Source organism: Micropterus dolomieu, linkage group LG21 (genome assembly GCF_021292245.1).
Source record: "Micropterus dolomieu isolate WLL.071019.BEF.003 ecotype Adirondacks linkage group LG21, ASM2129224v1, whole genome shotgun sequence".
Lineage (NCBI taxonomy): Eukaryota > Metazoa > Chordata > Actinopteri > Centrarchiformes > Centrarchidae > Micropterus > Micropterus dolomieu.
In genome coordinates this window covers 11,975,616-11,989,135 of record NC_060170.1, presented here as the reverse complement: position 1 = coordinate 11,989,135, position 13,520 = coordinate 11,975,616, and the positions used below count along the sequence as shown (strand labels likewise).

The 13,520-nt window shown below is 40.8% G+C and overlaps 1 long non-coding RNA gene across 2 annotated transcripts in view; it reads left to right on the top strand.

Moving 5' to 3' along the window:
• Nucleotides 1-9: 9 nt before the first annotated feature.
• The window catches only part of LOC123960856, a 17,058-nt gene continuing 3,547 nt past the window's right edge, over nt 10-13,520 (top strand). Inside the window, exon 1 of one of the 2 annotated variants that reach the window (XR_006822611.1) lies at nt 10-433. This is a non-coding gene — a long non-coding RNA (uncharacterized LOC123960856). Of the gene's footprint in view, nt 434-1,591; nt 1,764-13,520 lie in introns of those variants that run through there. The other variant, XR_006822612.1, reaches the window with a different exon arrangement.

Here is a 13,520-nt window from a genome sequence, read left to right as displayed (position 1 = left end):
CAGGGGGAACTGAGGGAAGAGTTGCACGAGCACGAAAGCTAGTCGGCAGCTAACAGTGCTTTTACGGCACTTAACGTTTTAAGTTGGACTATTCATGGTATCGGACACTGCTCTCGCCGTCGTAGGAGTTTGTGACTGTGGGGCTACCACTGGAGGTGTGTGTATTTGCACTGGGAAGTGAGCTTAGACCTGTTAGTTTCTGTGGCTAAGTTAGCTCGTGGCTTCGCGGGACTGTGACACCGTCGTGGGAGGGACCGCAGACACACCGTTCGCCTGCTGGACGAGAGGAGACCACATCGGAACGCTGGTGTTTTCCTCCACGGAGGGCTGTGTTGCTGGTGGTGACGGACGAACGAAGCTGTGTAACCCTCGCTGTGCTGCTGCGGACAACGTCGCCCCGGTAGGATCTGGGTTTTCCACTCCACTCAAGGAGGTACTGTTACTTTCTTCACTCTATGAGCTCCAACTAAGCGCGCCAACGAACTTATGCAGGCCTGCTAAAAGAACAAACCTAAAAAAGAGTGCACTCAGGTTATAAAAGACTAATCCCTATATTCCCCGGGTCTCTTGAGATTGTTTGTCTTTCACTCCATTATTTGTTGTTAAAATGTTATGTGATTCTTGCATAATACAAAGAAGGACACTGAGCTATTGCGTTCTTGATGTCTGTCTCATCACATGCTCTGTATCTGAGTAGATCAGTATTTTCTGCGGTAATAAGAGGTTAAAGTCAGGATTATCCCTCCAGCCTCTCATTGGTAGTAGAGAGAGTGAGAATCATAGCGTTCCTAGACAGGTTTATTATACAATGGGATGTCTCTCTCACCATTTTACCAAACATTAGGGTTAAGGGGGCTCAACACTTTATATGTTGCTTTATAGTGTACTTGCCTCATCACGAGCCGATGGTGAAAAGGGTTACACCATTTTGAAGCAACACCTTGACTTTGATGCCAGCAACAACTTTAAAAAAAGTTGGGACAATGAAAACAAAAGACTGCAAAAGTTGTGAAATGCTACAAGTATAGACCAGGTGAAAAATCTCACAATTAATAAGGTTAATTGGTAACAGGTTTGTAACATGATTGGGTGTAAAAAGAGCATTCCAGAGAGGCTGGGTCTTTCTGAAGTAAAGCTGGGAAGGGGTTCACCACTCTGTGAAAGACTGCATATTGCAATCATTTAAAAATCATGTTTAATGTAAAATTGCAAAATATTTGGCAATTTCATTGTCTACAGTACATCATATCATTAAGATTCAACAGAAGAAAGCTTTGTACTCAAGGGACAAGGCCAAAAATCAATAGGCTATTGGATGGGCTTCGGGCCTTAAGATGGTACTGCATCAAAACAGACAGGGTTCTGTAACGGACGTCACTGTCCAGGCTGAGGAACACTTCCAAAAACCAGTATCTGTGAACACTGTTTGTCGCTGCACCCACAAATATGGGGTTTCAATCGTTTGCACATGATTACATTTTGTTTCTGTTTACATTTTACCCAGCATGCCAATGCTCAGGCTTCCTCCCTCCTTTTGTTCTTAGGTATGAATGTGAGTGTAAGTGGTTGTTTGTATATGTGTGGCCCTGGGATGGACTGGCGACCTTTCCATGGTGTACCCTGCCTTTCACCTGATGTCAGCTGAGTTTGGCTCCAGCACCCCCGTGACCCTGTATACAGGATAAGCAGTTGACGATGGATGGATGGACGGCATGCCAACTTTTTTTGGAAACCGGGTTGTACTTTGCTTCCATAGCAAAAAGGTATTTGGTATTCACCTTGCGCTAAAAAGCCTTTTTTTTTTTTTAATTCCCTTGCCCTAGTCTGGATGACTTTCCAGGCTCGTTCTTTGTTTCCAACTCTGAAACTTCGTAAGGCATTCAGTTTTGCCCTTGCCATTTTGTTTCTATCTTGTCCCACAAAATACATTAGGCAACAAGAAGGTATGGTACCTTCAGATCAAACTGTCTGAAATTTGTGCAGGCGTAGAGAGTCCTTTATCGATAATGATGATTCACCAACATCGAAGCCTTTGATTCTTGTAACAGTTTTGATGAAGCCAGTTGTATCCATAGGCAAGCCCTCCAATGTCAATGGTATTTCGTCACAAATATCCTTCATATGGTAGTGTGAAGTGACTGCTTGCTTTGCTCCCCCTGCATTTTACGCTATAGTGCACTGTGCAGCCATATTATTAAGAATAAAATATTCAGATAATTAATTTGAAAATGCATGAGATAAATGTCTGTATGGGCACTTAGTACTTAAGGACTCAGACCAGGATTGGTACTGAAAAAACATGACTAGGAAATCCTTCAACACACACAGTTTGATGCTTTCCATTCATTTTGTGATCTGTTTTCTGTTGGGATTCGTCTAGCGCTTCGGTAGCACTGTCATCTCACACCCAGAGCTTGTTGTTAAAGTCCAAGCAGGTCAATTTAATGCAGTTATTTTTGTCTTGTCCCCCATGACCTTGAGCAGGATAAACATTTATCAAAAATGAAAGTTACTTTGCAGACAAATGCAGAGGACATTTGCACTGAGGTGATATACTAAAGAGGTGGTATTATGCTTTTTGGCTTTTCCACTCTCCTTTATTGAGTTATATCTCTCTTTTTTTAACATGTAACAGGTTTGCAAAGTGAAAAAGCCCAAAGTCCACCCCAAAGGGAGTTCCCATCTCCCACAGAAAGCTCTGCTCTGAACCGCTTGAAAACAGCTCGTTTGTAGTCCAGCCCTTCACTTCCTTTACTTGTGACTTCACAATGAGAACGTGTCATAAAGCGGCTAGCGGGGTCAGGCACGCCCTCAAACCCGCAGGAGGAGCGTGTGAGGCCGGCCAGCCACCCGCTCACGGAACCCTCTGCTCCCACCATCACACAGACCACTGCAGCAACAACGGCAGAGGAAAACACAGCTGGAAGGTTTTCATGCCGCTTATCTGTCTTTACATTCTGAGGAATGTTGAAACGTTTTAACTTAAAAAAGAGAAAGCTGTGTGGATCGCTGGTGTGTGTGTCGCATTGAACATTACGTCGCTGTGTGTGGCGTCACTGTGATGACAAGCTACGTACTATCTCTGGGTACTATCTGCAATGGAAAATGGAGCAGGGGCCGAGGAGTCAAGGCAATCGATTTGCGCTATGGTAGCATTTTTCAGCAAGGCAGCATAGATCGTCAGAACACCGGCAACAGTTCAGCGTTTAGTCCTGATGGTAAGATGTGGAACAATGATGTCGTGTGGTTGTGGACTGGTAATAACTTATACCATCTACTAGGTTACGGTCGCAGTCTGAAGCAGCTTTGATTTGGATCACACTACCTTGTTTCTTAAGACCTGCCCTTCTCTACTTCTGATTGGCTAGTAGTCCTTACCTAGGAACTGCGCATGTGCAACTCCCAACAAAGATTTCTGTACAAGTAAGATGCATCACTCTGTAGCTGAAGAGCGGAGTGTACAACACATAGGGTGAAAAGAGGAGCTGCAGCAATGTGCAGTATGAGGAAAAATATGGTGTTTTTTGAAAATGAAACCATGTAAACCTGTTCTGGTACAACCCCTAAATAAGATTTTGAAACTGAAAATGAGCATAATATGACCTCCTTTAATATTCCAACACACTCGCTGTCCACTTTTTTTTTTATTGTCTCTGTTTCCATCTTAACTATTATGTTTAGTCACTCCTTTGGTAAATCAGTTTTTGATCATTTATACTGCCTCGTTCCCTCTTTTGTCATGGCCCTTGAGCCAGGTTGTAACAATGTCCATATCAGGAACTATTAGCTCATACCCAATAGCCTGCCAGTTGAAGGGGAGATTATGTCAAATTATGTTCTATATGGGCACACACTCAACATCCTCCTGGTGTTCAAATGTTTAAAGCACCTGTTCAATATTTTATCAGGAAATAAACAGCATTTTGAGGCCTTAAAGCATATATTTCTAGTGCTATGCTGGTACTGCTTGTTGCACTGGTTATATCACTATTTCAACTAAAAGTACTACAAGTATTACTACCATTACAGCTGACAGCGACTACATCCTCAACTCTATAGTATGTTAAGTCTAATCCTAAACATTATTCATTATTTACATTAGTCTAGCTAATATAAACAAACTAATATTTACAATGGCTTAATTTTAGACAAACACATTTGGAGATGTGTTCAGATTAAGGGTAAGACAAAAGAACATGAAAACACAAGCACATTAAATACCATATCTGTTCACAGATACTGGGGAAACTGTCCTTAAAAATGTTTCCACGTCTTTATAAAACATCCTTGCGTTAAATTTCAGGTTAATTAGCTGCAACACAGATTATGTCTTGTAAATTAATTGGTATTGATATGGTGAATAAAGCATCTTAACAAGGATAAATATCCTTACAAGTGAATGTTACAATGTAATTAAAAGACACAGATTGTGTTTGTGCCCCCTTCAGCTGATCATTTCAAGTATAGTAGCTTTTTTTCATGCATTCATTGGCCTCACATTCAGAGACAAAAAACATGTTGCCTTCATTCAAAGCTACAGTGTTACTTTCCAGCATAAGTCAGCCATGTGTTTGCAGGTCAGGCTCTTCTCCCTGTAAGTTAGTTTGTTCATTTTCCACCCCCACACTTGTCTCCCACTGTGATGAGGTATCTATCTTGAAACAGCATCTCACTAAAGGCTGGCACAAGACACCACACAAGCTGGAGAAGATGCTGAATGAAGCCAACATGCAACTGCAAAAAATTATAATACTAATAGTTTAAGTGTTTTTCTGAACAAGCTTCAATTGACACATTTAGTTTAACTAAAACTGTATTCTTTCTGCATTCTATTGTGAAATTCCCTGCAGTGCTGCAAGGTTTCATTTGGATCAGCCTCTAACAGAATCTCTTGTTATAGCGTGAAGATCTTGTTGAACCTCTTAGTTACTTCAAACAAAATGGAATGGAGAAAACAAAATGTACAAAAAAGTTTGACAAATGCCAAATTGAGAAAATGACAGGCTGCGAGTTGTCTTTTGACTCCACAGACTCTAAATGAGATCAAAGTTATGTTAGCTACTAGACAGAATGCTAAGAAATATCGACCTTTTAGTTTATAAGTTGTCTTTTGACTCCAGTCACTCCACAGACTCTAAATGAGATCAAGGTTATGCTTCAAGGCAGCATCATAACAAACATATAGCTTTTGGAATAGGAAAGGCGGTGAGCTGTCTTTTGACTGTGTCCCAATGACATACAGGTAGGCTAATAGGTTGTAAAAACAAAACACATTAATCAAACATACATTAGGAGCTTTTGGGCAGCATGCTAACAATGTCTACATTAACTACACCTTCTGCTGCTTCATCTAAGTAACTTAAAAAAAAGTAACATTAATGTATGTAGTGACTAGCATATCTAGATAATTATAGTTTTGTTACAGCTACTGAATTTACATAAATAGAAAAAAAGTTTTACCCTGTCAACCCAGGGTCAAAGAAAGGTAGACTGCCGTAATAGTGTTAAGTATGATATCCTTTCTGCTTATTGTCATGTGGAAAAAGTTACGTAGCTGCTTTTTAAAAATGTTTTATTTGTTGCTAGCTGGGAACACTTAATTTAATAAGAATGTCCTCATCAGTTTTCTGTACTATTCAATCAGCTGGCCTTTCTGCTTCACTCATTCTGAATCCCATTATGTGTTTATTTACAGTGTAAGCCCGAGGTTGATCACAGCAGTCAATAAAGTCTGACAGCCACACACTTCCACTGGTCTTTGTATGCTGTCAACAGCGCCTCTTCACTTCACCGCACTGGGTTTCCTCCTGAATACCAAACAAGTGATGCTCCATCTATAGCTTCCTGTGTCAGTATCTTAACAGTTCACTACTACATTGCTGTGTAACCCAATAATTAATCTGAAGAAAAGTGGATTTAATTGCTTACCTAATAATCAATCATTTAGCTGATGCTTTTTATCCAAAGAGACTTACAATTGCTAGACAGATCTATCAGAGGTCGCACGCCTCTGGAGAAATTAGGGGTCAAGTGTCTTGCTCAGGGACACATTGGTGGATGTGTCACAGTGGGAATTCAACCCGCGTCTCTCACACCAAAGACATGTCTTATCCACTGCCCCATCACCACCCCTTGGCATTCTTTTTTAACTGCCTTTCTTAGCATGTCCCACCACATGTCTTCACTCTGTGAGGTAGAATCACCAGACTGTGACCAAAAAAATTTAAAAGAAGTGCAGGAATTGTAGCCGATGGTTCTGATTCATATAATACGTGCATGCAGTCCACCTGGCAGTTTCACTTTGCTCATCTTGTTATGGAACAGCAAAAAGCTCATGGCATGACTTAATTGCATCATTCATGTTTAAATATGTGTTTTTCTGATCAAATAGAATTTTCCAGTCATTTCTTGAGTAATGATATTCATAATGGAAGTGATAAATTTATTTAATTTCAAGCATCTGAGTAATTTAAATGTCAGTTTTATTGTGCTTGCATGACTTAATTGTTGTAGCTGTAAGGAATGTAAATGCCGGAATAAATTTCCCAGAACATGGTTCAAATGTTTGTCGGACATTAACAGTATGTTAATGTTATGCAGTAATGAAATGCTGCTTTGCAATTCTGCAATACATACAGAAATGTCTGGTTGGATTACTCTTGAGTCCTGCTTTACTGGATGCATACATTATGAAAACAATGCTTTAAAATGTAAATGAGACACATACCTCATTTAAAAAAATTCAAAAAGGCATGAGTAATAGTACATGCCTCTATGTCTCTAATTGTCATGAGCACGCTCGAGCTGCAGGATTCTGTTTTTAGCCTCCTGAATTAAGCTTTGTTGAATTAAACTTGCAATAACTGAAAGGTACAAAGGTGAAATCATTCTTCTCTCAAAGGCTTTCAGAAGTCACAGACCTGTCAGAAGTGCAGTCAGAGGAAAACAGCTAGTGCCCGATGCCCATGAAGGGCACACTGGTGACCTTGTTGTGAGTGGATGTGTTGCTGGTGGGAAAACTAAAGACACTAGCCAGGTCCCCATCCTAATGTATGCACATTTTGAAAAATCTTTAGAAAATCAGCAGAAGAAAATGCGATTTTATGCATGTTTCCATCCACTACTGTTATGCAAATATTAGGAGTTATCACCGCAAATATTAGGAGTTATCATTGCAGAAGAACAGGAGAAGAGGGTGCTACAAGACGACCCTGAAATGGTGGGAAAATATGTAAAAACAAAAATGATGGAAATATGCCACTTTGTTATTTGTTCCATGTGTTAATTTGAGGAAGGTACCAGTCTCCTTATCACTCCACACAGATCTGATGTTATCGTCTACTGTCCTTTTTCATATTTTCAGTGGATACATCAATTTTTCAACCTAGTGTAATCATTTTTTCACACTTTATTCAGGTTTTGTATACACAAATTGAGAATAAGCATAAAAACAGGTGGATGGAAGCGCACCTACTAGAAGGAGTGACATACAGACAGACAAATGGGTCCAGCACCCCTAATTAATGCTCGATTTTCAGGGAGCCCTTGAGACGCCCCATGTGCACATACACTGTTGACAGATGGACTTACAAAGCTGTTGTTCAGTGGAGCCGCTCAATAGTTCCTGTCTATCAATCTGTCCCTCCTTAAACCACCCTCACAACAGCATTTCTCCCAGGTAACCCAGGTATACTCCCCCATTGTGAAAGACTGTGACACTATGCGTTTGCAGCCAAGTACTGATACAGTTGGACCCAGTGTTATTTCCACTTTCACTGCTTGCAGTCCTCGCAGTCTGTGCTGGGTAGTAATATGTTGTATAACTGTGACACATTTGGCACCGTAGAAAGCTCTATCATTCATTACATCAATGTCATGATGTTCCTAAATTTGTTCATCACATTAAAACAGTTAAAAGGTAAATAAAAGTATGGGCCACAAAAACATGCTTTTAGGACCATGACTTGGTGCATTAAACACTTCCAAAGTGCAAAGAATCCAAACACAACTAAAATAAATTAACTTTTCGATAAACATGTGAGGGATCAAAAGCATCATACAAAAAGAGTAGAGCCTCATTTTAACCTCCAAAGTCCAGGTCAACTGTTTGGCTTTATTTTCATTTTATATTGTACTTCCTTTTAGTTCTAGTAGTGATGGATGGTTGCCAGTTGTTTCTTGTACTGCTAGCGTTCACTTTCCTCTGTTTTGAATGACCAAGAGCAAAACAGAATTTTTAACAAAAGTATGCATATTCATGAACTGCTGCACCACCGTCAATAACTTGTTTTGCAACCATCCATCCATCCATCGTCAACCGCTCATCCTGCGTACAGGGTCGCGGGGGGCTGGAGCCAATCCCAGCTGACATCGGGCAAAAGGCGGGGTACACCCTGGACAGGTCGCCAGTAACTTGTTTTGTAAATCCTTTATTTAGAGAGCCCACAAAGGTCAGATAAAAAGAACACCCTTTGATTCTCCTTTAATACAGTTGTATGACAGAGGAAAAGCTGACATAGCCAGAACAGCTTCAGTGCTCGTTCGCAGAGATTCTACAAGTGTCTGGATGCTGCTGGAGAGATGATGACCATTCTGACACAACATGAGAGTGCAGTCACCAGATTTCAACTGAATATCTATAGGAGATTTTGGATTTATTGGTCAGCATGGGCTATACAATTTTCATCATTTCCATATGGACCTATCTATCTAGTGACCCCCCCCCCCCTCTGTCCTGTATGGGAGCATCTGTGTATTATGTTTTATTCATATAGGTTTGTCTTTTTTCTTTATTTCTCCCCTGTCTGTCTCAGCCTGTGCATTACCATATAAAATGAAACCTTCAGAACTCAACAGTTATTTTAGTGCCAGAGTGTTCAGATGGGGATGGATGATATATAGAGAGAACAGATTTGTGTGTCTGTTATACATCTAAGCAATGATTGATGACGTTTTTACTTTTTCCCCATCATTATCAGTGATGCCCTTGACAAGTCTAAACCTAGCTACAACTATTATACAAATGAGCTTCAATATGATGCTGAAGGCAGATACTTCAGCTGTTATTAATGGACACTTTCAGAAGCACAGAAGACTTCTGAAACTTAGTAAAGTAAAATTAAACTTCTGGTCAAACGGCAGTGACCAACCTAGCATGTTTTTGATGGTGAGGGAATGTTATGGACAGTATGTTTTTCATTGCTTTGTGACCCCTAGTGGTTGTTTGTTGAACTGTCACTTTAACTGTGGAAACAGGAAGTGCTTCACTTCCTCTCCAGATCTTGCCTGACACAGCCACATGTTACTGCTGGTTACAATCTAATGCCATCCACGCCTTCACAGTTTATTCATGGCATCATCTGTAAAATTATTTATTAGTATAAAAGAGACATGACGACTTCTTAGTTTGTTAAAAATATATTGTGTTTAGATAGTCATGTCTTTTCTAAGTTAGTTAAAAAGGTTGACTTTATTCTTTCTTATTTAGTAAAAAACAAAGTAAAGTAAAATCAGATTTGTTTGTTATGCTGGCATATGGCAAGTGGTTTTGCTTTATTACACTTACTTTTTTCTACGTAACTAAATAACTAATAACGTGACTTATTGGACCTCTGTTATATATGGTGTCATATTGCTCTTAAGCTAGGCTTTGTATAATTTAATTTGTGTATCCTTTTTGCTCTTTTCTACAGTTTTACACTAAAACCTGATTAAACTGCCAAACCAACACATCAGCCTGTTCCTTGGAGACTAATTAGGAGAGTGTTTAGCTGTCTGTATAGCTGAGTATACGTTCATGGGGACAACACTTAGTGAGGACAGAACAGTAAAAAGATGAACCATTACGACAAGCTGTGAAGAAAGGATGCATAGTTCTGCGTGAATCCACTTAACGGGACACCCGCGTTTATCCCCTAATAAAGTAAAAAACAACAACAGAAATCTACATATTCAGCAGCTTTTCCTGTAGTGGAGATATATCCACTCGTCCTTTACAGCAATGTCAGACACAAACCCTGACAATATTGATCCTCAAGACCTGGATGTCAAGTCAGAATGTGCTGCATCACATTCATCTTCACGGCGCTCACACAAGTCTTCAGCCAGTATAGCTGCTGCTCAAGCTCGTGCCAAAGCAGAAGCAGCATGCACATGAGCAGTCAATGCAAAGCGTCAAATAGATATGTAAGTGGAGAAAGCACGCATAGAAGCCACATTGAATGCATTAAAGGAAGAGTGTGAAGCTGAGGCTGCCTCAGCTGAAGCTAAAGTGTTTGAGGCAGTTGCCGATTTAGAGAACTGTGACCTTGTGAGTAAAGCCAGCCACACTCTATCATTGAAGCAGTCAATACATCATATTAGTGAGTACATCCAAGCACATTTTGCTTCCCGTCAAAATGAAGCTTCAGCTCAAATTGACAAAGCCAAAGAGGCTGCTCACATACTACAACACACACATCTTTCAGACAATGAAGGCCATCATGACAGTCAACACTTACAGCAGTCAGATCCTGCAGCTCTGCCGACTGAAGCCCTGCAGCGAACGTATCAGAGGAAGCACTTTTCCGGTGCTGCACCTGTTCACAAAGAAGCGAGTGTTCCCAAGCTGTCATCATACAGACTCAACAAACCAGCTTACACATCACTCCCGATCAGAGGTCCCAGGTGTATCTGACTTAGCTGTATATCTGGCTCGTCGAGATCTTGTCACAGCTGAACTTAAAGTGTTTGATAACCAGCCTGCTAATTATCTGTTCTGGAAAACTAGCTTTAATAATGCTGTAGATGGGCTAAACCTCAAAGCTAGTGAACAACTGGACCTGCTTATTAACTGGCTTGGTTGGGAGTCACTGCACCATGCCAAGAGGCTAAGGGCAGTGCACATCAATAATCCGTCAATGGGTTTGAACACGCTTTGGCAGCGACTGGGCTCTCCTGAGGCGATTGAAGCTTCTCTCTTCAAAAGACTGAACCAGTTCCCAAGGCTTTCAAACAGAGATCACCAGAAGCTTCAAGAACTTGGAGATCTTCTCCTAGAAATCGAAGCGGCAACTTGTTACTTGGCAGGACTTGGTTTTCTCGACACAGCAAGGGGAATAAACCCTATTGGATAACGCAAGGGTCGCACTGTAAGAGGGAGAATAATGTTCCCTACCTCCCCTTCTCATTCTTTGTAGACTTTGTGTACCACTATTCTGACTAACTTTGCTCTCCTAACGGTCAAACTCAGCTGCGTTTAAAGGTGATGGGTCTTCATACAAATAATGGAAAACCAAATCTCCTATATCGTTGTGTAAAACTGAAGTAGCCAACCTCTCTTCTTCAGACTCTACTAAAGGGCCTGTCAGACTGGATCCAGATAGACAGTGTCCTCTCCACAAGAAACCTCATTCTTTCAAGAAGTGGTGAGGTTTTCGGGAAAAATCAATAGCAGAATGAAGGCGCTTCCTGATAGAGAACTTCATATGTTTTAGATGTTTTGCTTCGACAACACACCAGGCTAAGGAGTGAAAAGCTGTCATCCATTGCTCAGAATGCAACCATCACATCTCAGCGCTCCATGCAGGACCAGCACCTTGGGCTGTGAGTTCCAATGTGTCTGCTGCAGAACATGGTGGGGAGCCAACTGAACACACTCCTGATGTAGCAACTTTCTCATGCACAGAGGTCTGTGGTGAGGGTCTTCGAGGTAAATCCTCTTTGAAAATCTGTCTGGTCAATGTCTATCAAAAGGGGCACCCTGAGCAAAAGATGAGCACGTACGTGATACTAGCTGATCAAAGTGATGTATCGCTAGCCAGATCAGCCTTCTTTGACATGTTTGATAATCAGAGTGACACTTCTCCCTCCACCCTCAAAACATGTACAGGAACTACAAACACTGCTGGAAGGAGGTTCCGTTGCAGTCATGGTGGAGTCAGTTGATGGGGAACCTCACCTACCACTGCCAACCCTTATTGAGTGCAACCTGATTCCAAACAATAAGGATGAAATCCCAACACCAGAGGCTGCATCTCAAGCCTATAGCTGACAAGATTCCTCCTCTTGACTTAACGGCTGAGATTCTTTTGTTACTTGGCAGAGAAATCATCCATGTCCACAAAGTGCACATGTTGTGCCCTTAAGAAGGGCAAAAGTAATGGGAGAAGGTTGAAGAAGCACACACACACAGCTCTCGCCTTCACTCGTCTGTATTGAATAAGTTTTTGAATAATGTATACAAAAAAAAAACATACATTTCGATATTAATGCACTCATCAGATTCAGGACCACAGTCACAATTATCTTAATGCATTTTTTAAATAAATTACCCTATGAAATGTGAATCATTTTAGCCAAAGTTATCAAATGACATTTTAATACTCCTTTTTAAATGAATTCCCACAGAACACTAAAATGAATTATACTTTTAACATTATTCATTGTCTCAGTATGACATGAACTCATCCACACAGTGACAAATACACAATAAACCTTACGGCTAAAATATGTGGACATAGCATTAGCTCGCTTAAACACCAACGACAAAGTAAACGCTTGGACATGGCGGGACTTGGACATGACGGAGCCATGAGGTCTCTGGCTGCTAGCATAATGTTACACATCTTCCCAGTTAGCACGAAACTCTAAACAATATACACATGCAAAACCGTTTCTTTTACTCATAAAACCACAGTAACATAACAAAATGTACTATCAACATGTGTTAAAGTTTACATTGCTTTGTGAGTGGTAATTACCTTAAGAAGGGGAAAAGTAACGGGAGAAGGTTGAAGAAGCACACACACAAGCACGCAGCTCTCGCCTTCACTTGTCTGTATTGAATGAGGAAGAGAAGCGCGATCCCCCTACTGGAGCCCCGAGGTATCACCAACACATCGACGAGCAATTAACCCACACAGACAAGGATCAGCATTATCTGCATTCTACTTCTTAGTAGTACTCGCTGTATAGTTTGAAACAGTTACAAAACTTAATACACATTCTAATATAAACATTAATATAACAACTATTGTAAATGTAATTTCCTGAAAATGGAATACTGTAATGAACTTAAAAATGGGTTTACTTTTAATAGATTACTTGGTATCAAAATGAGTTATGAACTATATTGCCACATACCACTTGTCACACACACTTCACCGAACGCTGAAAAGGAAACCCAAGATGAAACACCATTATTTTGTTGACTTTATTAAGGACATCTTCAGAAATGGACATGCTGAGCCAGCCCCCCTCTCCAGCGCCTGACAAGTTGTATTGGTAGAAGTTGGCTGCTGATCGCTTGAGAACAGACCCTCCATTCACCTTTGTTGGACTAGATGTGTTTGGTGCGTCACCACAAGAAGGACGCATGGAGGCCTGGCAAACAGTAAGCACTGGGCAGTCATTTTTACGTGTATGAGCACGCGCGCCATACACATTGAAGTTGTTGAATCGATGGAGTCATCCAGTTTCATTAACGCTCTTAGATGCTTCTTTGCAATTCGGGGACTTGTTAAACAGTTGAGGTCCGACTG